The sequence below is a fragment of the Drosophila ficusphila genome, unplaced genomic scaffold (genome assembly GCF_018152265.1).
Source record: "Drosophila ficusphila isolate 14025-0441.05 unplaced genomic scaffold, ASM1815226v1 contig_843, whole genome shotgun sequence".
Classification (NCBI taxonomy): domain Eukaryota; kingdom Metazoa; phylum Arthropoda; class Insecta; order Diptera; family Drosophilidae; genus Drosophila; species Drosophila ficusphila.
In genome coordinates this window covers 1-25,336 of record NW_025064794.1, presented here as the reverse complement: position 1 = coordinate 25,336, position 25,336 = coordinate 1, and the positions used below count along the sequence as shown (strand labels likewise).

The window sequence follows — 25,336 nt, the reverse complement described above, 5'->3', positions numbered from 1 at the left end:
TAAAAGTGGAATGCCTCTCTGAATTTGTTATTAAAATATCTATCTAGCTGCATTATTGGTTTATTTTCGAATTTTTGGTCAATATTTTGTAGTTTTTTATGACCCCCGACTTGTTAAAATTTGCAAAAAATGGGTTTGCAGAAAAGTGACCAGATCCCAGCACTGCTTATCCCAAACCTTTTGAAATTTTTACCCGATTTAAAAGTGGAATACCTCTCTGAATTTGCTATTAAAATATCTATCTAGCTGCATTATTGGTTTATTTTCGAATTTTTGGTCAATATTTTGTAATTTTTTATGACCCCCGACCTGTCAAAATTTGCAAAAAATGGGTTTGCAGAAAAGTGACCAGATCCCAGCACTGCTTAGCCCAAACTTTTGAAATTTTTACCCGATTTAAAAGTGGAATACCTCTCTGAATTTGTTGTTAAAATATCTATCTAGCTGCATTATTGGTTTATTTTCGAATTTTTGGTCAATGTTTCGTCATTTTTTATGACCCAGGACCTGTCAAAATTTGCAAAAAATGGGTTTGCAGAAAAGTGACCAGAACCCAGCACTGCTTAGCCCATAACTTTTGAAATTTTTACCCGATTTAAAAGTGGAATACCTCTCTGAATTTGTTATTCGAATATCTATCTAGCTGCATTATTGGTTTATTTTCGAATTTTTGGTCAATATTTTGTAATTTTTTATGACCCCCGACCTGTCAAAATTTGCAAAAAAAATGGGTTTGCAGAAAAGTGACCAGATCCCAGCACTGCTTATCCCATAACTTTTGAAATTTTTACCCGATTTAAAAGTGGAATGCCTCTCTGAATTTGTTATTAAAAAATCTATCTAGCTACATCATTGGTTTATTTTCGAATTTTTGGTCAATGTTTCGTCATTTTTTATGACCCCCGACCTGTCAAAATTTGCAAAAAATGGGTTTGCAGAAAAGTGACCAGATCCCAGCACTGCTTAGCCCAAACTTTTGAAATTTTTAACCGATTTAAAAGTGGAATACCTCTCTGAATTTGTTATTCGAATATCTATCTAGCTGCATTATTGGTTTATTTTCGAATTTTTGGTCAATATTTTGTAGTTTTTTATGACCCCCCGACCTGTCAAAATTTGCAAAAAATGGGTTTGCAGAAAAGTGACCAGATCCCAGCACTGCTTATCCCAAACCTTTTGAAATTTTTACCCGATTTAAAAGTGAAATACCTCTCTGAATTTGCTATTAAAATATCTATCTAGCTGCATTATTGGTTTATTTTCGAATTTTTGGTCAATATTTTTTAGTTTTTTATGACCCCCGACCTGTCAAAATTTGCAAAAAATGGGTTTGCAGAAAAGTGACCAGATCCCAGCACTGCTTAGCCCAAACTTTTGAAATTTTTACCCGATTTAAAAGTGGAATACCTCTCTGAATTTGTTGTTAAAATATCTATCTAGCTACATCATTGGTTTATTTTCGAATTTTTGGTCAATATTTTGTAATTTTTTATGACCCCCCGACCTGTCAAAATTTGCAAAAAAATGGGTTTGCAGAAAAGTGACCAGATCCCAGCACTGCTTATCCCAAACCTTTTGAAATTTTTACCCGATTTAAAAGTGAAATACCTCTCTGAATTTGTTATTCGAATATCTATCTAGCTGCATTATTGGTTTATTTTCGAATTTTTGGTCAATATTTTGTAATTTTTTATGACCCCCGACCTGTCAAAATTTGCAAAAAATGGGTTTGCAGAAAAGTGACCAGAACCCAGCACTGCTTAGCCCATAACTTTTGAAATTTTTACCCGATTTAAAAGTGGAATGCCTCTCTGAATTTGTTATTAAAATATCTATCTAGCTGCATTATTGGTTTAATTTCGAATTTTTGGTCAATATTTTGTAGTTTTTTATGACCCCCGACTTGTTAAAATTTGCAAAAAATGGGTTTGCAGAAAAGTGACCAGATCCCAGCACTGCTTATCCCAAACCTTTTGAAATTTTTACCCGATTTAAAAGTGGAATACCTCTCTGAATTTGCTATTAAAATATCTATCTAGCTGCATTATTGGTTTATTTTCGAATTTTTGGTCAATATTTTGTAATTTTTTATGACCCCCGACCTGTCAAAATTTGCAAAAAAATGGGTTTGCAGAAAAGTGACCAGATCCCAGCACTGCTTAGCCCATAACTTTTGAAATTTTTACCCGATTTAAAAGTGGAATACCTCTCTGAATTTGTTGTTAAAATATCTATCTAGCTGCATTATTGGTTTATTTTCGAATTTTTGGTCAATATTTTGTAATTTTTTATGACCCCCGACCTGTCAAAATTTGCAAAAAAATGGGTTTGCAGAAAAGTGACCAGATCCCAGCACTGCTTAGCCCATAACTTTTGAAATTTTTACCCGATTTAAAAGTGGAATACCTCTCTGAATTTGTTATTCGAATATCTATCTAGCTGCATTATTGGTTTATTTTCGAATTTTTGGTCAATATTTTGTAATTTTTTATGACCCCCGACCTGTCAAAATTTGCAAAAAAAATGGGTTTGCAGAAAAGTGACCAGATCCCAGCACTGCTTATCCCATAACTTTTGAAATTTTTACCCGATTTAAAAGTGGAATGCCTCTCTGAATTTGTTATTAAAAAATCTATCTAGCTACATCATTGGTTTATTTTCGAATTTTTGGTCAATGTTTCGTCATTTTTTATGACCCCCGACCTGTCAAAATTTGCAAAAAATGGGTTTGCAGAAAAGTGACCAGATCCCAGCACTGCTTAGCCCAAACTTTTGAAATTTTTAACCGATTTAAAAGTGGAATACCTCTCTGAATTTGTTATTCGAATATCTATCTAGCTGCATTATTGGTTTATTTTCGAATTTTTGGTCAATATTTTGTAGTTTTTTATGACCCCCGACCTGTCAAAATTTGCAAAAAATGGGTTTGCAGAAAAGTGACCAGATCCCAGCACTGCTTATCCCAAACCTTTTGAAATTTTTACCCGATTTAAAAGTGAAATACCTCTCTGAATTTGCTATTAAAATATCTATCTAGCTGCATTATTGGTTTATTTTCGAATTTTTGGTCAATATTTTTTAGTTTTTTATGACCCCCGACCTGTCAAAATTTGCAAAAAATGGGTTTGCAGAAAAGTGACCAGATCCCAGCACTGCTTAGCCCAAACTTTTGAAATTTTTACCCGATTTAAAAGTGGAATACCTCTCTGAATTTGTTGTTAAAATATCTATCTAGCTACATCATTGGTTTATTTTCGAATTTTTGGTCAATATTTTGTAATTTTTTATGACCCCCGACCTGTCAAAATTTGCAAAAAAATGGGTTTGCAGAAAAGTGACCAGATCCCAGCACTGCTTATCCCATAACTTTTGAAATTTTTACCCGATTTAAAAGTGGAATGCCTCTCTGAATTTGTTATTAAAATATCTATCTAGCTACATCATTGGTTTATTTTCGAATTTTTGGTCAATGTTTCGTCATTTTTTATGACCCCCGACTTGTTAAAATTTGCAAAAAATGGGTTTGCAGAAAAGTGACCAGATCCCAGCACTGCTTATCCCAAACCTTTTGAAATTTTTACCCGATTTAAAAGTGGAATACCTCTCTGAATTTGCTATTAAAATATCTATCTAGCTGCATTATTGGTTTATTTTCGAATTTTTGGTCAATATTTTTTAATTTTTTATGACCCCCGACCTGTCAAAATTTGCAAAAAATGGGTTTGCAGAAAAGTGACCAGATCCCAGCACTGCTTAGCCCAAACTTTTGAAATTTTTACCCGATTTAAAAGTGGAATACCTCTCTGAATTTGTTGTTAAAATATCTATCTAGCTGCATTATTGGTTTATTTTTCGAATTTTTGGTCAATATTTTGTAATTTTTTATGACCCCCGACCTGTCAAAATTTGCAAAAAATGGGTTTGCAGAAAAGTGACCAGATCCCAGCACTGCTTATCCCATAACTTTTGAAATTTTTACCCGATTTAAAAGTGAAATACCTCTCTGAATTTGCTATTAAAATATCTATCTAGCTGCATTATTGGTTTATTTTCGAATTTTTGGTCAATATTTTTTAGTTTTTTATGACCCCCGACCTGTCAAAATTTGCAAAAAATGGGTTTGCAGAAAAGTGACCAGATCCCAGCACTGCTTAGCCCAAACTTTTGAAATTTTTACCCGATTTAAAAGTGGAATACCTCTCTGAATTTGTTGTTAAAATATCTATCTAGCTGCATTATTGGTTTATTTTTCGAATTTTTTGGTCAATATTTTGTAATTTTTTATGACCCCCGACCTGTCAAAATTTGCAAAAAAATGGGTTTGCAGAAAAGTGACCAGATCCCAGCACTGCTTATCCCATAACTTTTGAAATTTTTACCCGATTTAAAAGTGGAATGCCTCTCTAAATTTGTTATTAAAATATCTATCTAGCTACATCATTGGTTTATTTTCGAATTTTTGGTCAATGTTTCGTCATTTTTTATGACCCCCGACCTGTCAAAATTTGCAAAAAATGGGTTTGCAGAAAAGTGACCAGATCCCAGCACTGCTTAGCCCAAACTTTTGAAATTTTTACCCGATTTAAAAGTGGAATACCTCTCTGAATTTGTTATTCGAATATCTATCTAGCTGCATTATTGGTTTATTTTCGAATTTTTGGTCAATATTTTGTAATTTTTTATGACCCCCGACCTGTCAAAATTTGCAAAAAATGGGTTTGCAGAAAAGTGACCAGATCCCAGCACTGCTTATCCCATAACTTTTGAAATTTTTACCCGATTTAAAAGTGGAATGCCTCTCTGAATTTGTTATTAAAATATCTATCTAGCTACATCATTGGTTTATTTTCGAATTTTTGGTCAATGTTTCGTCATTTTTTATGACCCCCGACCTGTCAAAATTTGCAAAAAAATGGGCTTGCAGAAAAGTGACCAGATCCCAGCACTGCTTAGCCCATAACTTTTGAAATTTTTACCCGATTTAAAAGTGGAATACCTCTCTGAATTTGTTATTAAAATATCTATCTAGCTGCATTATTGGTTTATTTTCGAATTTTTGGTCAATATTTTGTAGTTTTTTATGACCCCCGACTTGTTAAAATTTGCAAAAAATGGGTTTGCAGAAAAGTGACCAGATCCCAGCACTGCTTATCCCAAACCTTTTGAAATTTTTACCCGATTTAAAAGTGGAATACCTCTCTGAATTTGCTATTAAAATATCTATCTAGCTGCATTATTGGTTTATTTTCGAATTTTTGGTCAATATTTTTTAATTTTTTATGACCCCCCGACCTGTCAAAATTTGCAAAAAATGGGTTTGCAGAAAAGTGACCAGATCCCAGCACTGCTTAGCCCAAACTTTTGAAATTTTTACCCGATTTAAAAGTGGAATACCTCTCTGAATTTGTTGTTAAAATATCTATCTAGCTGCATTATTGGTTTATTTTCGAATTTTTGGTCAATATTTTGTAATTTTTTATGACCCCCGACCTGTCAAAATTTGCAAAAAATGGGTTTGCAGAAAAGTGACCAGATCCCAGCACTGCTTAGCCCATAACTTTTGAAATTTTTACCCGATTTAAAAGTGGAATACCTCTCTGAATTTGTTATTCGAATATCTATCTAGCTGCATTATTGGTTTATTTTCGAATTTTTGGTCAATATTTTGTAATTTTTTATGACCCCCGACCTGTCAAAATTTGCAAAAAAAATGGGTTTGCAGAAAAGTGACCAGATCCCAGCACTGCTTATCCCATAACTTTTGAAATTTTTACCCGATTTAAAAGTGGTGAATTGGCGGGGCGTCCTTCTTGAAGGCAGCAAAAACTCCTGGTCTGTGACGGCTGGGGGTGTTAGCTGTGGGGGCAAGAAATAACACACGACGATCGCGAAAAGTAAAAAAGACTAGAACTTCGATTATGGCGCGGACCGGCCGGGCGTTTATTTCATGCGTTGACGTATTGGAACTAATTTAAGCTAAGCTAAGCTAGGCGCTTGGAGGCGCAGCGGAGACTTCTCGCGCTCGGGGAGTGGAGAGCCTGGACGGCCGAGCGCGACATGCTCCAAGCTTCGGGAGAGGGAGAGTGCGGTGTGGGGAGAAGCTCCGGGAGAGGGAGAGCGGGAGAGGCCTGAACATCCCGCCCCCCTTGCAACCGCTGGCGTTGCAACATAATTAGCCCTGGTTGCAGGCGCCGGACAGGATCCAGCCGAATATGGTCTTCTGGGCCACCGGCAATCCCTCGGCGACCAGGTGGAATCCTGGTTGGATGACCTTGGCGTAGACATCCGCACCCAGGACCATGGAAATCGACGCCGGCAGATAGAACCGCTTGTCGGCCAGCGGAAGGTCCTTGTAGCGGCCGACGACAGACTCGTCGATCGCTCGGATGGGGGTGCGGACGCCGACGCCGGGCTCGATCTTTAGGACGACATCCAACGCAGCTCCCTCGACGACCTTCGATCGGAGGATCGCCGTGCACACCCTCTCTTTTCCGACATTGGTGGTCGGCAGACGAAGGCTGGACGCCAGGGTGGCGTCGATGCAGCTTTGAGGCGAGCAGGGGTCTATGAGAGCCACGGTGTCCACGATCTTCGGACCCGCCTCCAGGGTGACCAAAGCCGTTGGAAGGACGTTGACGACGTGGTGTTGAAGGAGGGTTGCCAACGTCGGAGCAGCGCGCGCTGCGCGAGTCGAGGGCTCTGGTGTCGAGGAGGCTGAGCGCGGTGGAGAAGCAAGCGCTCTGCGAGTTGGCGGATCTTGCCGGCGCGAACGCTGCTGAGAAGCGGAGCCCCTTTTGGAAGGCTTGGAAGGCTCGGTGATGTGGAGCAGCGTGTGATGCTCCTCATCGCACGTTCTGCACCGGTCACCGCTACGGCAGTCCCCTTGCGAATGCTCGTGGGCAAGGCAATTTGCGCAGTACTTATTAACCAGAACTGCCCGTAGCCGCTTCTCCGCGCTCAGCTTGAGGAACCTCTGGCACCTCTTTAGAGGGTGGATCCCCCGGCAGACTCGGCACCGATAGGACTGCGTGCCTCGAGTCCGCCTGCTCTCCAACACTTGAGCGTTCTGCTTACGCGGAGCCATTGTCTACGGATGTCGGCGTTGGATCATGAAAAAGAAAAAAAACACAGGAAGATGTTTTATAATGGAAAGATTCGGGCCTTACGGACTACGGACAACGAAGTATGGATTACTGGGTAGAAGTTTGGGGAGCCTCTCCAGGAAGGAGAACAATTTTGGCTACTGGACGCCGGACAATGCCGCGCGCCGTCCGGATGTCGACTACGCGGACATTGCCATCGGCTCCAGGAAAGACGGAGTCGATTCTACCGAGTCGCCACTCATTTGAGGGCAGATTGTCGTCTTTGATGACGACCATGTCCCCGACACGCATATTCTCGGTGGGACACTTCCACTTGTTGCGCTTGTGGAGCTCTTTCAGGTATTCATCCTTCCATCGAGCGCGGAATTGCTGATGGAGCGCTTTCAAGTGTTGCCACCTGTTTAATATTGTCTTAGATTCTCCCTTTACTTCGGGCTCCACTATGGATAGAAGAGGGCCGCCGACAAGAAAGTGCCCTGGTGTCAACGCTAGAAGATCAGTGGGATCCTCTGACATGGGAGATAGCGGTCTGGAATTTAGACAAGCTTCAATCTTCGCTAGCAGAGTGGCAAGTTCTTCAAAGGTGTATTTCCGCGTAGCTGTGCATTTATAAAACAATGCCTTGAAGCTCTTGACACCAGCTTCCCATAGGCCTCCCATATGGGGTGCTCCTGGCGGAATGAAATGCCAGTCGAGCTGCTGATGACTATACGCATCAGTCACAGACTCTTTAACGGCCTGGAGAAAATCTCGGGACAGTAATGTGGCAGCGCCAACAAAGGTCTTCCCATTGTCCGACTGCACTTGGCGAGGACACCCTCTTCTGGATACGAACCGAGCGAATGCCGCAAGAAATTTCTCGGTCGTCAGATCTGAAGTAGGCTCCAAATGGATAGCCTTGGTGGAGAAGCAAACGAAAACCAACACATACCCTTTAGTAATAAGGCAGGCTCTGCCAGTGTAATTCTTTATGTCGAAGGGCCCTGCGTAGTCCATACCCGTGTACGTGAATGGGCGGGAGAATGACACTCGTTCTCTTGGCAAATTTCCCATCATCTGACTTTGCAATCGCTTTTTGTAGATCACGCAGACCTTGCAGGCATTGATAACTGCCTTCACCAAGTTTTTGACTCTCGGAACCCAATATCTGGAACGGGTGAGACGTACCACCAACTGATTACCCCCGTGTAGCGTAATGAGATGGGTGAACTTTACCAGAAGCCGAGAGAGTGAACATTCGTACGGGAGGATTATCGGGTGTCGTTCATCGTAACGCAAACTTTCAGAGGCTGTGACACGGCCACATGCCCTTATCAGCCCCTCCTGATCTAGGAAAGGGTTCAAGGAGAGGATCGAACTGGACGGGGGCACCGGAAGCTTCTGACTCAAGCAGCGATACTCGTTCGTTAAATACCTGCGCTGAGTGCAGAGAATCATGAGCCGCTCGGCGGCGACAAGTTCCTTGGCCTCCAGACGGATCTCTGAAAGCGGCGATTGTTTCTTGCACCGATTGATAAAACGCTGGACATACGCGAGGACCCGCAACGCTCTATCCAATTTGGAAAAACGATCAAGGAAGTCTTCGTTCGGAATATATGCTACGTGGGCTTTGACTGCTCGCTTTTCGATCTCGGTCACGGGAAGGTCGGTCCCCTGGCTAGGCCATTGGCTGCGTGGCTTTTGCAACCAAGTGGGTCCATGCCACCAGAGAGAACTACCGACAAGCTCTGGAAGGGCTACCCCTCGACTAGCCAAGTCAGCGGGATTATGTTCGGATTGAACGTGTGACCAGTTGGCTGCCTCTGTGGACTGAGTGATCTTCGTCACTCTGTTGGCAACGAAAGTAGTCCAATGGCAAGCTGGTTTTGCTAACCATGCCAACACAATGGTGGAATCGGTCCAGCAGTGGAGACTCGAATTCAGCATCGGCATGCTGGGAAGGATCGCTTCAGCCATTTCGGCTAGCAGTAAAGCTCCGCACAGCTCTAGGCGAGGAAGCGACACAGTTTTGACTGGCGCAACACGCGTCTTGGCGGTGAGCAGGTGTACCATCGTGGTATGTCCCATCTCTATGCGCACGTAGATCGCAGCGCCGTAGGCTTTCTGCGAGGCATCACAAAATCCATGATGCTCTAAGCGGAATTCTGGGCGAAAGGAAACCCATCTTGGAATCCGGACCTGATCAAGGACCGAATAGCTCTGAAGAAAACTGTGCCACCTTTGGCACAACTCCGATGGCAGCTTATCGTCCCACCCCAGCTCCTGAAGCCAAATCTCTTGCATAAAGATCTTGGCACACACAACAAATGGAGCGAGCCAGCCTGCTGGATCAAACAGTTTGGCAATTTGGGAAAGCACCTGGCGTTTTGTGGGGGAGATTTCTGTGGGTAGATCTGGGGGGACGAAGAAAAACTCATCGGACGTCGCTCTCCACCGTACACCGAGAGTCTTGGCTGTACTTTCAGTGTCGAGATCCAGGAAATCGCTGTTCAGAAGATGACCGGCTTGGATATGAGCTAACACCTCTTTGTTGTTGGACGTCCATTTTCTTAACGGAAAGCCCGCGGAGTCTAGGGCACTCTGTAACTCCTTTATTGTGAGCTGAGCATCTTCAGCAGAGTCAGCTCCCGAAAGGACATCGTCTACATACATTGCATTACGAATGACTTTGCTCGCTCTTGGATGGCTGAGCTGCACGTCAGTCGCCAGCTGTTGTAGGACTCGTATCGCCAGGAAGGGCGCACAATTAATCCCGAAAGTTACCGTCTTTAACTCAAAATCTCGAATGTACCCCTCGCTGTTTCGGAATAGAATGCGTTGGAACGGGGTATGCTTCGGGTCTACCCAGATCTGTCGATACATTTTCTCGATATCGGCACTGTAAACGTATCGGAAATATCGCCACTTCAGAATTTGAATGGTCAGATCGGACTGTAAGACCGGGCCAGCATGAAGGATATCATTTAGACTGACCCCATTGTCTGAAGGGCTGGAGGCATTGAACACCACACGAAGCTTGGTGGTCGTACTTTCCGGCTTGAGCACGGCATGATGCGGAAGATAATAACTCGCAGAATCATGGGTAGGAAAGACCTCTTTCATGTGGTTGAGATCGAGATATTCTTGAATGACGGTATCGTACTTCATTTTCTGTTGGCTGTCCCTTTTTAAACGCTGCTCGTTTCTTAAAAATTGAGCCAACGCGAAGGATCTGGAGTGTCCCAGGGCGGACTTTACGTTCTCTGGATCACGGAATGGAAGGTGTACGATATATTTTCCACTAAAGTCTCTCGTGGTTGTCCGGAGGAAATTTTCCTCACAAGCCAAATCGGAATCTTTTGCCATTTTTATTGGCAGATCCTCCACCTCCCAAAACTTGGTGAGAAGTTGATCCAGGTTTGAATCAAATATATGGGAGATTCGAGTGGAGAAAGCGGAAATTTGCTCTTGCCTAGCAGCTGGTATTGGTCCGGTAAGGATCCAACCGAATATGGTCTCTTGACCAAGAAGAGAGCCACAGACGTTTGCTCGGGTGCCGCTTAGGAGTATGGAAGGCAGCAGATCAGCCCCGATTAACACGTCTATTTGTGCACTCTCATAGAATTTCGGGTCTGCCAAAGAAAATTCGGGAAGTTCCCGTAGGAAATGCTGCGGAATTGAGCAGGACGGAAGTTGACCAGCTAATTGCGGAAGGACATACGCCGTCGCGTCTAGTTGCAGGCCAGGCTTGGTCGGAGATCGAATGAAAAATTGGCAGAGCTTTTTGGACTCTGCTGCCAGTGTTTGGCTTAAGCCGGAGACTTGGGCTCGAATGATCTGATGAGGCAACTTAATCAAGTTGAACAGCCGCTCGGTCATGAATGTTGCCTCCGATCCAGAGTCGATCAAGGCACGAGCCTTGAAGGTTGATCCCAAATGGCAAACGTCAATAATGGCGGTGCCCAGCAAGACGGATCTATGACCCGTGGCAAGATAATTTTGCACCGTGGAGGTTGCGGCACTGGTAGTCGCTGGAGCGGTCGTAGTTGGTCTTGACCTGGGCGAAGAAGTTGAAGTTGGAGTCGAGAGCGTTGGAGACGCGTTACCTCGATGGAGAAGCGTGTGATGGCGGCCGCGGCACGTGAAGCAACTATGAGTGCTGTCACAGTCCCGTAGCTGATGTCCTCGTGCAAAGCAGTTCAGACACAGCTTTTTCCCTTTGATATACGCGGACCGCTCATCGACAGACATCCGGAGAAACCGTGCGCATGTCCGCACTGGATGGTTTTCTCGATTGCACAAGTCGCACCCTCTACCTCTGGGTACTACTCTTGCTTCAAAGGAGTGGATTCTGCGTGCCGTGGAATTAGAGGCTGCCGCTCTGGGCTGAGGCTGACTAGAGCCTAACGGACGGACATCATCTATGGCCTCTAGTGTCCTGTGACGCTCAGTGAGGAAGTTATTTAACTCCTGCCACGTGGGAACATCGACCTTGTTGTGGAGCGACTGCTCCCAGAGGGAAAGTGTCAACTTTGGAAGTTTGGAGGAGACCATATAAACTAATAGGCAATCCCAATTGTCGGTGCTAATATCGCTCGTTTCTAAAGCGGTAAGGCAACTCTGGATGGTGTCTTGAAGCTCTCGCAAAGCTGGCCCAGATTCCTGAGTGATGGACTGCACATTGAACAGTATTTTCAAATGACTGTTTACTAACAACCGTTTGTTTTCGAAACGCTTAGTTAGGTTATCCCAGGCTGAGCGAAAACCATCGTTAGTTAAAGGCGACTTTGCCACAATTGTGTGTGCTTCGCCACTCGTTTTGGAATTCAGGTGGAACAATTTCTCGACCGGCGTCAATCTTGGATTGTTAATATAGATCGCCGTGAAAAGGTCCCTAAACGTCGGCCAGCGAAGATAATCGCCGGTGAAGACCTCGGTATCACACGGAGGTAGCCGACAACCTGAAGGAACGTAGGTCTGGGACGGATCAGCTTGTGTTTGGGGGGTTCGTGGAGCTTGCGCAATAAGATCCTCTATATTCGCACCACACCTTTCGTAGACGCCGTAGCAATAATTATATTTCGCTCGGAGAATTGGCAAGCTGTCAGCTGCACTGTCTCCGGCTGAAATCAGGCGTACATTGCACTCATCGTACTCTTTTTTGATGCGCTCCCACAATGCTCGGACCTCTTCGCGTCGGATATTTAGCATGGACATGCTCGGGGGAGTCGGCGACGGAGTGTTGCATCTCGCTTCGAATTCACTGAGTCGATCTGAAACCTCAATGAATTGATTCAGCGCAAGATCGGACGCAGCTAGAGCCATTTTTGTCTCGGAACGAGTGAGCCTTGCTTGGGGAGAGGGAGTCTTACTGGAAGGTTTAGGTGTGGGCGGCTTGACAACAATTTTCGGAGTTTTTGTTGGTGGAATGGGAGATTTTTTATTCCCACCTTCACTGGACATGCCAAAAAACGAACCCTCGGTTGGAAAACGAGTGTACTGGTCGTGAGAAACAAATTTTAGACCTTTGTTGCTGGAATTGCACTCTTGAAAAAATTTGTATTAAGCTGACTTGTGGAATTTGTCTCGCTAGAGGGAGACGGTCTATGGAAGCGACGATAAATTAAAAAGGAATATATGCCCAGTGGAAACGGGGTATATTTAATATGCACAGGAGCGAAAAAAGACCCAGAATAATTAAATAATATTTATTCTTAATGTTATTAAGAATATTATAATTAGTATATTTATAATTCGGATATGTGATTATTATTTTGTGTGGTATTTACTTACTTTATTTTAGAAAATAATACCAACTGTGGTAAAGACAAACAAAAAACCAAACGGGTAGTTTATTCGAAGAATGGAAGTTAATTATTTATCCAAAAATAATTTATTTGCAAATATTTAATTTCTGAGCTATCAACAAACGGTGTGCCGTACGGAGTGACGTTCACACTTAAATTTTTTGGAACCAGACAAAGAAATAAATTTTATTTATTTTTAATTATTGTATGTTGCTGGACAAAAAAACAAATCAAATAATAAAAAAATTAATTTCCAATTATTTTGGTATTTTTAATTTTAATTTGACTGGAATATTAATTATGTGTTGTTATTGGAGTTGGAATTTATTTATTGCAGCTCAGAAATAATTTATTTTATCTTTGGAAAAAATTTATATGTTTAAGACCTTGCACTGGATGTCGTGCAACGGCTCCCTAATGGGTATGGGTGTATATGTGTATATTGGTATGCTGGATTTGGATATAAGTGTATATACCCTGCAGTTCTGGCTGTCACCTGGTGACTCGTGTCATTTAAGCAATCGTGTGTGTAGAAAAGGAAAAGGGATATTCCTAAGTTTCCCTCTCCTTCTCACTCTTATAATACGAATCGTTGCTTGCATCCGACGGCGGCCCGACTCCAAATTTGTCTTCGTTTTTTTTATTGCAATGTTGTCATTCTCCGTTAGAAACAATTTGGGTTTCGATGGGAAATATGGCTGAGGGGCGCTCGACTTATGTATACTCTTTTGATGCTAAAGTTCTTCATATATTAGGTATAATATAAATATATATATATATAAACTTATATATATAATATAGTTTATATATACATTATTATGTAAATTATTGAACCAAGGTAACCATGTTTGGAGAGTTCTCTTGTTATGTTTATGTAAAGCGGGGGTCGGGGCTTAATAAAGCTTTCTCGCTCAGGCGAATTCGGCCGCCGATCTCCCGCTCAGTACTTTAGGTATAGGCATGTAAGAGAATTTTATGAAATTAAAAGTTTAGTTGAAATCTGAACTCCTTATCGTGCGCATCGCCGCAACTTTCGTCTTATTTTCGCTATTCGACTAATAAAAACCAGCGCAAAGAATTAACCACTGCAATCGCAAAGTTTTTCGTTTCGGCAATAAAAATGCTTATTGTTGTTTCACATGACATAACATTAATTACAAATATGGAAATAATATACATATGTAACTCGCGAGTTATTTATGGTCGGCTATAACCCAAAAAAGAAGGGTATACTAAAACGAAAAAAAACGGAGCAAAGGGTGAAAATTGAAATTGACCTGCGTCATTCTTTTGCGTAGTTCGTTGACGATTGGTTGTGAAATTACTTAATTTGTGCAACGGGCAGCGGAGAGTGTTTAAAAATCATGTAAGTGTCGATAAGATTATAAAAATAGTATGTTTTTTAACTAAAAACCTATTTAAATATTCTTAAATATTTTCAAGATTCAGCCATATGTCCGATAAATTCGTTTGAAAGGTAAGTTTGCTTTTAAATCATAAAAGTCATATATAATATGTAATAATAAAAATATTTTTTATACCATTTCAAGGGAGACGGACGCAAAACAGACTCTGCCCTGCGAATATTCGTCAGAAGCCATTTTAATTTGTAACCACATATAAATGGTAAACAAAAACTTTCGAATTTCATATTATTTATCAACTTATCTCTTATGTTATAAAATAAGATATTTTAATAAAATTAAAAAAGAAATAAATATATATATATTGTTTTTCATATGAATTTGGGGATGACATTTTTAGACATTGACATTAATGATTTCACTAAGGGTATCCTCCCAAAAGCCATCGATGAAATTGTCTCCCCCACGTCACCAACGAAATCATCAATGGCTTATACGAATTTTCTCCATACAAAATTCGTATAAGCCACCGATGACTCGTTCGATGAAACGGACAAAATTGTCATCCAGAGCGTCATGCATGACAAAACCGGCGATCCCATACAAATGACTATATGAATTGTCATCGGATAGCCACCAGTGGCTGCTTCCCCTGTCATCGGTGGGTCGTCGTCCATTTCATCGACGAAAAGCCACTTTTGGAACTGCAGGGTATGTATATATGTGCGTTTGTGCAGTTCGCGCTCACGCCAAAAAATGTTAGAAATAAAACACACTGCAGCCAACAAAGTTTTCCGAGTCGGTGGTGGATTTTAATTATTTATTTTATTCTACGCGGAGGCCGACGGAAAACTTTTAATGTTGGTATATTTTCGCTGTAGGAAGTAGAAAATATGTATGGAGTATATTGAATATATTTGGAGAATTATGTATGTATGTATTTTTATTTTTGGCGGAAAATTTTATTAAAAAATATTGCCGGCGGGTATGTGTTGAGCTTTCGATTTTAATTAAGTGGACTGTATTGCAAGAAAAGGTGTGCAAAATATTTAGCGTAGGACTGCAGTGAAAAAAAAACACTTTGAAAATGGGGGCCCTTTTTCGGCAGAACACTTGGAATTTTTTCACAGAAATTATTTCTTCACTGTTCACTTCGAATATTTTGCACACTTTACACTTGTCGTTAAATTTTGGATCTTTCACTTTTATTCAATTTCGGAATTTGCACTTTTATTAAAGTTTGCAATTTTAGCTCTTTATTAAAGTTTTGGAATTTTGCTCATTTGATGTATGTATACTTGTATGTACATACATATGTGTACGGTTTCACTTTGATGTACGGGCCAAAGAGGAATTGGAGGAATATGGCGGCACGATCAAAGAAAAACGGAAAAATGGAATAGATCTTAATAATTGCCGTTTTCGGATTAAATCGGACTTGGATTTTTAGAAAAAATCATGCAGAAAGTCAAACGAAACAGTGTTTTCGAGTGGCTGACTGCAGACCGGCAAATTAATATATGTACATAGATCTTCGTACTTATCTTGAGCAATTTCGGGCGCTGATCGAATCTGGCTCGATTGGATCAAAAATGAATTGGCGGGGCGTCCTTCTTGAAGGCAGCAAAAACTCCTGGTCTGTGACGGCTGGGGGTGTTAGCTGTGGGGGCAAGAAATAACACACGACGATCGCGAAAAGTAAAAAAGACTAGAACTTCGATTATGGCGCGGACCGGTCGGGCGTTTATTTCATGCGTTGACGTATTGGAACTAATTTAAGCTAAGCTAAGCTAGGCGCTTGGAGGCGCAGCGGAGACTTCTCGCGCTCGGGGAGTGGAGAGCCTGGACGGCCGAGCGCGACATGCTCCAAGCTTCGGGAGAGGGAGAGTGCGGTGTGGGGAGAAGCTCCGGGAGAGGGAGAGCGGGAGAGGCCTGAACAAGTGGAATGCCTCTCTGAATTTGTTATTAAAATATCTATCTAGCTACATCATTGGTTTATTTTCGAATTTTTGGTCAATGTTTCGTCATTTTTTATGACCCCCGACCTGTCAAAATTTGCAAAAAATGGGTTTGCAGAAAAGTGACCAGATCCCAGCACTGCTTAGCCCAAACTTTTGAAATTTTTAACCGATTTAAAAGTGGAATACCTCTCTGAATTTGTTATTCGAATATCTATCTAGCTGCATTATTGGTTTATTTTCGAATTTTTGGTCAATATTTTGTAGTTTTTTATGACCCCCGACCTGTCAAAATTTGCAAAAAATGGGTTTGCAGATCCCAGCACTGCTTATCCCAAACCTTTTGAAATTTTTACCCGATTTAAAAGTGAAATACCTCTCTGAATTTGCTATTAAAATATCTATCTAGCTGCATTATTGGTTTATTTTCGAATTTTTGGTCAATATTTTTTAGTTTTTTATGACCCCCGACCTGTCAAAATTTGCAAAAAATGGGTTTGCAGAAAAGTGACCAGATCCCAGCACTGCTTAGCCCAAACTTTTGAAATTTTTACCCGATTTAAAAGTGGAATACCTCTCTGAATTTGTTGTTAAAATATCTATCTAGCTACATCATTGGTTTATTTTCGAATTTTTGGTCAATATTTTGTAATTTTTTATGACCCCCGACCTGTCAAAATTTGCAAAAAAATGGGTTTGCAGAAAAGTGACCAGATCCCAGCACTGCTTATCCCATAACTTTTGAAATTTTTACCCGATTTAAAAGTGGAATGCCTCTCTGAATTTGTTATTAAAATATCTATCTAGCTACATCATTGGTTTATTTTCGAATTTTTGGTCAATGTTTCGTCATTTTTTATGACCCCCGACCTGTCAAAATTTGCAAAAAATGGGTTTGCAGAAAAGTGACCAGATCCCAGCACTGCTTAGCCCATAACTTTTGAAATTTTTACCCGATTTAAAAGTGGAATACCTCTCTGAATTTGTTATTCGAATATCTATCTAGCTGCATTATTGGTTTATTTTCGAATTTTTGGTCAATATTTTGTAATTTTTTTATGACCCCCGACCTGTCAAAATTTGCAAAAAATGGGTTTGCAGAAAAGTGACCAGATCCCAGCACTGCTTATCCCATAACTTTTGAAATTTTTACCCGATTTAAAAGTGGAATGCCTCTCTGAATTTGTTATTAAAATATCTATCTAGCTACATCATTGGTTTATTTTCGAATTTTTGGTCAATGTTTCGTCATTTTTTATGACCCCCGACCTGTCAAAATTTGCAAAAAAAATGGGCTTGCAGAAAAGTGACCAGATCCCAGCACTGCTTAGCCCATAACTTTTGAAATTTTTACCCGATTTAAAAGTGGAATACCTCTCTGAATTTGTTATTAAAATATCTATCTAGCTGCATTATTGGTTTATTTTCGAATTTTTGGTCAATATTTTGTAGTTTTTTATGACCCCCGACTTGTTAAAATTTGCAAAAAATGGGTTTGCAGAAAAGTGACCAGATCCCAGCACTGCTTATCCCAAACCTTTTGAAATTTTTACCCGATTTAAAAGTGGAATACCTCTCTGAATTTGCTATTAATATATCTATCTAGCTGCATTATTGGTTTATTTTCGAATTTTTGGTCAATATTTTTTAATTTTTTATGACCCCCGACCTGTCAAAATTTGCAAAAAATGGGTTTGCAGAAAAGTGACCAGATCCCAGCACTGCTTAGCCCAAACTTTTGAAATTTTTACCCGATTTAAAAGTGGAATACCTCTCTGAATTTGTTATTCGAATATCTATCTAGCTGCATTATTGGTTTATTTTCGAATTTTTGGTCAATATTTTGTAGTTTTTTACGACCCCCGACTTGTTAAAATTTGCAAAAAATGGGTTTGCAGAAAAGTGACCAGATCCCAGCACTGCTTATCCCAAACCTTTTGAAATTTTTACCCGATTTAAAAGTGAAATACCTCTCTGAATTTGCTATTAAAATATCTATCTAGCTGCATTATTGGTTTATTTTCGAATTTTTGGTCAATATTTTTTAGTTTTTTATGACCCCCGACCTGTCAAAATTTGCAAAAAATGGGTTTGCAGAAAAGTGACCAGATCCCAGCACTGCTTAGCCCAAACTTTTGAAATTTTTACCCGATTTAAAAGTGGAATACCTCTCTGAATTTGTTGTTAAAATATCTATCTAGCTGCATTATTGGTTTATTTTCGAATTTTTGGTCAATATTTTGTAATTTTTTATGACCCCCGACCTGTCAAAATTTGCAAAAAAATGGGTTTGCAGAAAAGTGACCAGATCCCAGCACTGCTTATCCCATAACTTTTGAAATTTTTACCCGATTTAAAAGTGGAATGCCTCTCTGAATTTGTTATTAAAATATCTATCTAGCTACATCATTGGTTTATTTTCGAATTTTTGGTCAATGTTTCGTCATTTTTTATGACCCCCGACCTGTCAAAATTTGCAAAAAATGGGTTTGCAGAAAAGTGACCAGATCCCAGCACTACTTAGCCCATAACTTTTGAAATTTTTACCCGATTTAAAAGTGGAATACCTCTCTGAATTTGTTATTCGAATATCTATCTAGCTGCATTATTGGTTTATTTTCGAATTTTTGGTCAATATTTTGTAATTTTTTATGACCCCCGACTTGTTAAAATTTGCAAAAAATGGGTTTGCAGAAAAGTGACCAGATCCCAGCACTGCTTATCCCAAACCTTTTGAAATTTTTACCCGATTTAAAAGTGGAATACTTCTCTGAATTTGCTATTAAAATATCTATCTAGCTGCATTATTGGTTTATTTTCGAATTTTTGGTCAATATTTTGTAATTTTTTATGACCCCCGACCTGTCAAAATTTGCAAAAAAATGGGTTTGCAGAAAAGTGACCAGAACCCAGATTTGCTTAGCCCATAACTTTTGAAATTTTTACCCGATTTAAAAGTGGAATGCCTCTCTGAATTTGTTATTAAAATATCTATCTAGCTGCATCATTGGTTTATTTTCGAATTTTTGGTCAATATTTTGTAGTTTTTTATGACCCCCGACTTGTTAAAATTTGCAAAAAATGGGTTTGCAGAAAAGTGACCAGATCCCAGCACTGCTTATCCCAAACCTTTTGAAATTTTTACCCGATTTAAAAGTGGAGTACCTCTCTGAATTTGCTATTAAAATATCTATCTAGCTGCATTATTGGTTTATTTTCGAATTTTTGGTCAATATTTTGTAATTTTTTATGACCCCCGACCTGTCAAAATTTGCAAAAAATGGGTTTGCAGAAAAGTGACCAGAACCCAGCACTGCTTAGCCCATAACTTTTGAAATTTTTACCCGATTTAAAAGTGGAATGCCTCTCTGAATTTGTTATTAAAATATCTATCTAGCTGCATTATTGGTTTATTTTCGAATTTTTGGTCAATATTTTGTAGTTTTTTATGACCCCCGACTTGTTAAAATTTGCAAAAAATGGGTTTGCAGAAAAGTGACCAGATCCCAGCACTGCTTATCCCAAACCTTTTGAAATTTTTACCCGATTTAAAAGTGGAATACCTCTCTGAATTTGCTATTAAAATATCTATCTAGCTGCATTATTGGTTTATTTTCGAATTTTTGGTCAATATTTTGTAATTTTTTATGACCCCCGACCTGTCAAAATTTGCAAAAAATGGGTTTGCAGAAAAGTGATCAGATCCCAGCACTGCTTAGCCCATAACTTTTGAAATTTTTACCCGATTTAAAAGTGGAATACCTCTCTGAATTTGTTGTTAAAATATCTATCTAGCTGCATTATTGGTTTATTTTCGAATTTTTGGTCAATATTTTGTAATTTTTTATGACCCCCGACCTGTCAAAATTTGCAAAAAATGGGTTTGCAGAAAAGTGACCAGATCCCAGCACTGCTTAGCCCATAACTTTTGAAATTTTTACCCGATTTAAAAGTGGAATACCTCTCTGAATTTGTTATTCGAATATCTATCTAGCTGCATTATTGGTTTATTTTCGAATTTTTGGTCAATATTTTGTAATTTTTTATGACCCCCGACCTGTCAAAATTTGCAAAAAAAATGGGTTTGCAGAAAAGTGACCAGATCCCAGCACTGCTTATCCCATAACTTTTGAAATTTTTACCCGATTTAAAAGTGGAATGCCTCTCTGAATTTGTTATTAAAATATCTATCTAGCTACATCATTGGTTTATTTTCGAATTTTTGGTCAATGTTTCGTCATTTTTTATGACCCCCGACCTGTCAAAATTTGCAAAAAATGGGTTTGCAGAAAAGTGACCAGATCCCAGCACTGCTTAGCCCAAACTTTTGAAATTTTTACCCGATTTAAAAGTGGAATACCTCTCTGAATTTGTTATTCGAATATCTATCTAGCTGCATTATTGGTTTATTTTCGAATTTTTGGTCAATATTTTGTAGTTTTTTATGACCCCCGACCTGTCAAAATTTGCAAAAAATGGGTTTGCAGAAAAGTGACCAGATCCCAGCACTGCTTAGCCCATAACTTTTGAAATTTTTACCCGATTTAAAAGTGGAATACCTCTCTGAATTTGTTATTAAAATATCTATCTAGCTGCATTATTGGTTTATTTTCGAATTTTTGGTCAATATTTTGTAATTTTTTATGACCCCCGACCTGTCAAAATTTGAAAAAAAAATGGGTTTGCAGAAAAGTGACCAGATCCCAGCACTGCTTATCCCATAACTTTTGAAATTTTTACCCGATTTAAAAGTGGAATGCCTCTCTGAATTTGTTATTAAAATATCTATCTAGCTACATCATTGGTTTATTTTCGAATTTTTGGTCAATGTTTCGACATTTTTTATGACCCCGACCTGTCAAAATTTGCAAAAAATGTGTTTGCAGAAAAGTGACAAGATCCCAGCACTGCTTAGCCCAAACTTTTGAAATTTTTACCCGATTTAAAAGTGGAATACCTCTCTGAATTTGTTGTTAAAATATCTATCAAGCTGCATTATTGGTTTATTTTCGAATTTTTGGTCAATACTTTTTTATTTTTTATGACCCCCGACCTGTCAAAATTTGCAAAAAAAATGGGTTTGCAGAAAAGTGACCAGATCCCAGCACTGCTTATCCCATAACTTTTGAAATTTTTACCCGATTTAAAAGTGGAATGCCTCTCTGAATTTGTTATTAAAATATCTATCTAGCTACATCATTGGTTTATTTTCGAATTTTTGGTCAATATTTTGTAGTTTTTTATGACCCCCGACCTGTCAAAATTTGCAAAAAATGGGTTTGCAGAAAAGTGACAAGATCCCAGCACTGCTTAGCCCAAACTTTTGAAATTTTTACCCGATTTAAAAGTGGAATACCTCTCTGAATTTGTTGTTAAAATATCTATCAAGCTGCATTATTGGTTTATTTTCGAATTTTTGGTCAATACTTTTTTATTTTTTATGACCCCCGACTTGTTAAAATTTGCAAAAAATGGGTTTGCAGAAAAGTGACCAGATCCCAGCACTGCTTATCCCAAACCTTTTGAAATTTTTACCCGATTTAAAAGTGAAATACCTCTCTGAATTTGCTATTAAAATATCTATCTAGCTGCATTATTGGTTTATTTTCGAATTTTTGGTCAATATTTTTTAGTTTTTTATGACCCCCCGACCTGTCAAAATTTGCAAAAAATGGGTTTGCAGAAAAGTGACCAGATCCCAGCACTGCTTAGCCCAAACTTTTGAAATTTTTACCCGATTTAAAAGTGGAATACCTCTCTGAATTTTTTGTTAAAATATCTATCTAGCTGCATTATTGGTTTATTTTCGAATTTTTGGTCAATATTTTGTAATTTTTTATGACCCCCGACCTGTCAAAATTTGCAAAAAATGGGTTTGCAGAAAAGTGACCAGATCCCAGCACTGCTTAGCCCATAACTTTTGAAATTTTTACCCGTTTTAAAAGTGGAATACCTCTCTGAATTTGTTATTAAAATATCTATCTAGCTGCATTATTGGTTTATTTTCGAATTTTTGGTCAATATTTTGTAGTTTTTTATGACCCCCGACTTGTTAAAATTTGCAAAAAATGGGTTTCCAGAAAAGTGACCAGATCCCAGCACTGCTTATCCCAAACCTTTTGAAATTTTTACCCGATTTAAAAGTGAAATACCTCTCTGAATTTGCTATTAAAATATCTATCTAGCTGCATTATTGGTTTATTTTCGAATTTTTGGTCAATGTTTCGTCATTTTTTATGACCCCCGACCTGTCAAAATTTGCAAAAAATGGGTTTGCAGAAAAGTGACCAGATCCCAGCACTGCTTAGCCCAAACTTTTGAAATTTTTACCCGATTTAAAAGTGGAATACCTCTCTGAATTTGTTATTCGAATATCTATCTAGCTGCATTATTGGTTTATTTTCGAATTTTTGGTTGTTATGTTGTAGTTTTTTATGACCCCCGACTTGTTAAAATTTGCAAAAAATGGGTTTGCAGAAAAGTGACCAGATCCCAGCACTGCTTAGCCCAAACTTTTGAAATTTTTACCCGATTTAAAAGTGGAATACCTCTCTGAATTTGTTATTCGAATATCTATCTAGCTGCATTATTGGTTTATTTTGGAATTTTTGGTCAATATTTTTTAATTTTTTATGACCCCCGACCTGCCAAAATTTGCAAAAAATGGGTTTGCAGAAAAGTGACCAGATCCCAGCGCTGCTTAGCCCAAACTTTTGAAATTTTTACCCGATTTAAAAGTGGAATACCTCTCTGAATTTGTTATTCGAATATCTATCTAGCTGCATTATTGGTTTATTTTGGAATTTTTGGTCAATATTTTGTAGTTTTTTATGACCCCCGACCTGTCAAAATTTGCAAAAAATGGGTTTGCAGAAAAGTGACCAGATCCCAGCACTGCTTAGCCCATAACTTTTGAAATTTTTACCCGATTTAAAAGTGGAATACCTCTCTGAATTTGTTATTAAAATATCTATCTAGCTGCATTATTGGTTTATTTTCGAATTTTTGGTCAATATTTTGTAGTTTTTTATGACCCCCGACTTGTTAAAATTTGCAAAAAATGGGTTTGCAGAAAAGTGACAAGATCCCAGCACTGCTTAGCCCAAACTTTTGAAATTTTTACCCGATTTAAAAGTGGAATACCTCTCTGAATTTGTTATTAAAATATCTATCTAGCTGCATTATTGGTTTATTTTCGAATTTTTGGTCAATATTTTGTAATTTTTTATGACCCCCGACCTGTCAAAATTTGCAAAAAATGGGTTTGCAGAAAAGTGACAAGATCCCAGCACTGCTTAGCCCAAACTTTTGAAATTTTTACCCGATTTAAAAGTGGAATACCTCTCTGAATTTGTTGTTAAAATATCTATCTAGCTGCATTATTGGTTTATTTTCGAATTTTTGGTCAATATTTTGTAATTTTTTATGACCCCCGACCTGTCAAAATTTGCAAAAAATGGGTTTGCAGAAAAGTGACCAGAACCCAGCACTGCTTAGCCCATAACTTTTGAAATTTTTACCCGATTTAAAAGTGGAATACCTCTCTGAATTTGTTATTAAAATATCTATCTAGCTGCATCATTGGTTTATTTTCGAATTTTTGGTCAATATTTTGTAATTTTTTGTGACCCCCGACTTGTTAAAATTTGCAAAAAATGGGTTTGCAGAAAAGTGACCAGATCCCAGCACTGCTTATCCCAAACCTTTTGAAATTTTTACCCGATTTAAAAGTGAAATACCTCTCTGAATTTGCTATTAAAATATCTATCTAGCTGCATTATTGGTTTATTTTCGAATTTTTGGTCAATATTTTGTAGTTTTTTATGACCCCCGACTTGTTAAAATTTGCAAAAAAAGGGTTTGCAGAAAAGTGACCAGATCCCAGCACTGCTTAGCCCAAACTTTTGAAATTTTTACCCGATTTAAAAGTGGAATACCTCTGAATTTGTTATTCGAATATCTATCTAGCTGCATTATTGGTTTATTTTCGAATTTTTGGTCAATATTTTGTCGTTTTTTATGACCCCCGACCTGTCAAAATTTGCAAAAAATGGGTTTGCAGAAAAGTGACCAGATCCCAGCACTGCTTAGCCCAAACTTTTGAAATTTTTACCCGATTTAAAAGTGGAATACCTCTCTGAATTTGTTATTAAAATATCTATCTAGCTGCATTATTGGTTTATTTTCGAATTTTTGGTCAATATTTTGTAATTTTTTATGACCCCCGACCTGTCAAAATTTGCAAAAAATGGGTTTGCAGAAAAGTGACCAGATCCCAGCACTGCTTAGCCCAAACTTTTGAAGTTTTTACCCGATTTAAAAGTGGAATACCTCTCTGAATTTGTTGTTAAAATATCTATCTAGCTGCATTATTGGTTTATTTTCGAATTTTTGGTCAATATTTTGTAGTTTTTTATGACCCCCGACCTGTCAAAATTTGCAAAAAATGGGTTTGCAGAAAAGTGACCAGATCCCAGCACTGCTTAGCCCAAACTTTTGAAATTTTTACCCGATTTAAAAGTGGAATACCTCTCTGAATTTGTTATTAAAATATCTATCTAGCTACATCATTGGTTTATTTTCGAATTTTTGGTCAATGTTTCGTAATTTTTTATGACCCCCGACCTGTCAAAATTTGCAAAAAATGGGTTTGCAGAAAAGTGACCAGATCCCAGCACTGCTTAGCCCAAACTTTTGAAATTTTTACCCGATTTAAAAGTGGAATACCTCTCTGAATTTGTTATTCGAATATCTATCTAGCTGCATTATTGGTTTATTTTCGAATTTTTTGGTCAATATTTTGTAATTTTTTATGACCCCCGACCTGTCAAAATTTGCAAAAAATGGGTTTGCAGAAAAGTGACCAGATCCCAGCACTGCTTAGCCCAAACTTTTGAAATTTTTACCCGATTTAAAAGTGGAATACCTCTCTGAATTTGTTATTCGAATATCTATCTAGCTGCATTATTGGTTTATTTTCGAATTTTTGTCAATATTTTGTAGTTTTTTATGACCCCCGACCTGTCAAAATTTGCAAAAAATGGGTTTGCAGAAAAGTGACCAGATCCCAGCACTGCTTAGCCCATAACTTTTGAAATTTTTACCCGATTTAAAAGTGGAATACC

The 25,336-nt window shown here is 38.7% G+C and overlaps 1 pseudogene; it reads right to left on the bottom strand.

Moving 5' to 3' along the window:
• Positions 1-7,599: 7,599 nt before the first annotated feature.
• Positions 7,600-12,554, bottom strand: LOC122320843 (annotated as a pseudogene).
• Between the last annotated feature and the right edge of the window lie 12,782 nt (positions 12,555-25,336).